This window comes from Arabidopsis lyrata, assembly GCF_000004255.2.
Source record: "Arabidopsis lyrata subsp. lyrata unplaced genomic scaffold ARALYscaffold_8, whole genome shotgun sequence".
NCBI lineage: Eukaryota > Viridiplantae > Streptophyta > Magnoliopsida > Brassicales > Brassicaceae > Arabidopsis > Arabidopsis lyrata.
The window spans coordinates 15,554,342-15,558,771 of record NW_003302548.1 but is presented as its reverse complement, the minus strand read 5'-3'; positions in this window follow the sequence as shown (position 1 = coordinate 15,558,771).

Sequence of the window (4,430 nt, the reverse complement as noted above, 5' to 3'; positions counted from 1 at the left end):
ACCTTTTGAACAAAAAAAAAAAACAAAAAAGTAGAAACCATGTAAGACGTACTATATTGTAAATCAAATCTCTAAAAACTAGCTAGTCAACCATGAAACCATGTTTGGAAATATATAATTTGCAAAAAACTAATTAATAATCTTCATCCTAAAAAAAAACAATAAAGCTTGTGGGTTTTACTTATTCCCATATTGAGCAAAATGAGAAAAAATCATGGTGTTATAATGAGTTACTCCCTCCGTTTTAAATTAGTTGTCGTTTAAGGTTTTTTCACGCTTATTAAAAAAACATTCAACTTTCTTGTTTTACCCCTAATTAATATATTATTTTATGTAATATTATTACTTAATAAGCTAAGAGATTAGGGGTAAAATTGAAAAATCTGTCAAAAATATGCATTGAAAACCTAAAACGATAACTAATTTGAAACAAAATTCAACTTCTAAAACGACAACTAATTTAAAACGGAGGGAGTATGATTTATGTGACGTTATAGTGTAGGAAAGAATTTGGAAGCAACATAACGCAAGAATCCACAAAACCGAATCAAGATCAACCTCGTCTCTAGAAGAAATTTCGTGACTTATTCAAGTTCGACTCGATCCTATCTCATACTAGACAAAAATTGTCATCAATAGAGACCTACCTAAAAATATTGCTCTTGAGTATATTCCAACCGGAATCGACTGTCTCATCATTCTTGATCTCCTTTTGAGCACTACTTTTTTTTTGTGAACTAGATTGGTCTAAAAACTTTATAAAATCACTCCACTATGATGCTAAGTTTCCAACAACTTGGCCAACTTTTTCTTTGACAAAGAACACCTTAGCCAAAAAATAAAACAGAAGAAGCCAACTTACGAAAACTTTCCTACTCTTTCTTTCTTAGTTCTTTAATTTCAATTTCTATATGTATTAATGCAGGCATTATTGTGCCTAAAAAGTATATATTTAAATAGAAAGTATATATTTCATGTAGTTTTATTCATAATATTATTTCATTTTAGTTTTATATAACCGTATTCTATTAGTTTTTTATATTCTATTAGTTCGCTAGGTTCTTGAAACTCAAAATTTGATTTTTGTAGTGATGGTAGTCTAGCAACTCGAATTAATCTATAAATTTAGAACAAAGTAAAGATTTTACGTAGAATATACTTGTTTCGCAAATTAGTTTGAATTTTGGTATATAAGATGAGTATTTTTTTCGATTAAGTGTTTTGATGTTGAGAACACATAAGAATAAACGGTGAATATATAACACCAAAATCATAATTGTTAGTAAACATATTTTTTTTTTAAAGAGCAGGAAGTTGGTGGATAAAGAAGAGACAATAGAGAAGCGAGATGGAAACTGAACTAAATAAACCATAAGAAAATCATATAATTCTCTGTGCATTTCAAACATAATTTGTCTCAAAACCAAATTTATAATTAAAATAGATAATCCTTGTTTATTTAGAAGATTAATGTACAAATATCCATGATAGAGGACACTTGTTTCACACCCCACGTGTTGCTAACCCACCACCAAGCTAACTTAAAAAAATGTTTATCTTTCTTTTTAATTGGAGTTCCTTTTTATCTATATCCATTATTATCATTTTCTATTATATTTTCCATAAGCACTTAAACAAACCAGCCTTTGTTATAAACCACATGTTGGATGGACTCCATAACCGTGGACCTTATGCATATTCTAGAAGGCCCATGTCCATGTCCTAGAAGGCCCATGCCCATGTTCTTGAAGATTCTCCTTATGACGGCCTATATTGTACTTAGTGGGCTTTTGGGCTTTAGGGTTTACTAGCCCAATGGGGATTTGTCTCCCCTCATCATGTATATATATGTATCGAAATCTCATTCATTAATCAATAGAACAACACAGTTTACAACACGTTATCAGCACGACTTGCTCTTAACGAAAACCCTAAAACCCTAAAAATCGCGACACTGTTCATCTCGGTACTGTTCATCGCCGTACTGTTCATCGCCGTACTGTTCATCGCCGCACTGTTCATCGCGGGTACTGTTCATCGCGGCACTGTTCATCGTGGTACTGTTCATCGTGGTACTGTTTGCGGTTCGTTGCAGCAGCGTGAGTTACCGAGGTCTTTAGCTCCCGGTTCTAGTCCATACAACCCCATAAGGTGAAAGGTAACATCAAAACCCTAAAGCTAAAGAACCAACAATTGAACTTGAAAGTTAAGCAAAGAGAAACCCTAAAACGAATGATGATTGATTAAGTGATTGCTTTGCTTGTATGATTTGATTGCTTGTTTGATCCGATTGCTTGTTTGCTCGATTGTTTGACTCGTTTAGGTTGCTAGAAAAAGTTGATTATCGCTTAAGCTAAACTCGCCTAAGTTGCTAGAGAAGTTTTAATTGTCTAAACCTAAAATCGCAAAACGAAAATACATAAGCTAATAACCGAAACTTTAAAGGTCTAAAAACCTAAAACCTAAAACGAATCTAATCCAAAAAATTCCATAAGTTTAAATCGGCTTGATTGAGATTGTTTAGGTTGTTAGATTGTTTGCTCCTTTGATTGATTACATGCTTAACACCCTAAAACTAAAATTGCATGAACCCTAGAAAACTTAGAAAAGTTAGATTGTTTGCTCCTTTGATTGATTACATGCTTAACACCCTAAAACTAAAATTGCATGAACCCTAGAAAACTTAGAAAAGATAATCCTAAAAGAAATCTCAAAACCCTAAAACCTAAAATCCTAAATAAAATAGGAAACCCTAAAATCTAGGAAATCTTAAAATCCTCAATAAAATAGGAAACTTTAAAATTCTAATAGAAAGCATGAAAACCTAAATAAAATCCTAAATCCTATTGTACTCTAAATCCTAATTAAATTAGGAAATTCATAAATCCTATTCAAGATAGGAAAACTTTAAGAAATAGAAAATTTCCAAATCCTAATTAAAATAGGAAATCTTAAAATCTAAAATCATAAGTGAAATAGGAAAATTAATCCTAAAGTAAAGAGGAAAGTAAATCCTAAAAAGGAAAAGGAAAAGTTAATCCTAATAAAAAGAGGAAATCTAATCCTAAGCAAAAGAGGAAAGTCAAATCCCTAAGTAAATCGATTCATGGTTCGGTCTCAAATACCGCATGACACTAACGATTACATGATTTTGACTCAAAACTTTTCCTTGTAGATGTTGAATTACAACTTGTACTTTACTGCCCTAAATTTCTTAGGAGATAATTATTTTAAAATGGGCAATGGATACTAAGATTATCCTAAAGTCAAAAGGACTTGGTGAATGTATCTAATAAGGCAAGAATGCCAAGAGAGAAAGATAGATACAAGACAATATTAGCCACCATCTTATTGAGAGTCTCATAATCCAGGACTATAAGTCCGTGGATGAGTCTATTGCTAGATGAAAATAAAAATAAAAATAATGACTTACAGATAAAAACAGTGAGTTACGACCTCATAGATTAACCCCATTACCTAATGCCAATAAGGCCGCAGAGGATAAGAAAGAATCCAAAGAATCTAACCACGTCTAAAGTGATAGACCACACGGCCGTGACCGTGGTGGATGGAAAGGACGTGGTTGTGGCCACTATAACTCATCCGGCCGTGGGAACCACTATAACCGTGGATGTAGACCCAATTCCGGCCGTGATCGAGGGCGAGGACGATGTGGTATTTCCAAACCACAACACTCGACCAAATGAGTATGCCATAGATGTGGTATTGAAAGGACGTGGTTGTGGCCACTATAACTCATCCGGCCATGGGAACCACTATAACCGTGGATGTAGACCCAATTCCGGCCGTGGTCGAGGGCGAGGACGATGTGGTATTTCCAAACCACAACACTCGACCAAATGAGTATACCATAGATATGGAATGGGAAACCATTGGGCTAAGATATGTAGGACTTCCAAACATCGTTGTGACCTCTATCAAGAGAGTGTAAAAGGGAAGAATCCTAAAGCCCATTTGGTATATAAAGATGGTGAACATGATCAAGATGATCTAATAGAGTATGAAACTTCTTATTGCATAAAAGAATCAAGTTGATAAATCTTACTTCGACATCAAAACCTCTATGTTTTTCTTTGCATTTTATGTGTTCATTGATTGTTATTTGCTTGAATTTATTTTATATTATTTTATGTTTAGAACATGATTCTTGTCCATATAAGAAATGGCCGAGGACAAGAACATAATTGTGGTGGATAGTGGAGCCACACAAAAGATAAGAGATATTTTCCTAAATCTCATAATGAAAAATGCCAATATTAGCACCATAGCGGGTATAGCTAGTCTTATTGAGGGCCATGGTCATGCCCATATACTTTTATCAAAGGGCACGCATCTTGAATAAGCGATGCCCTATATTCACCCAGCTCGAAGAGGAGCTTGTCAAGTTTCAAAATATAAGTTGATGTTTC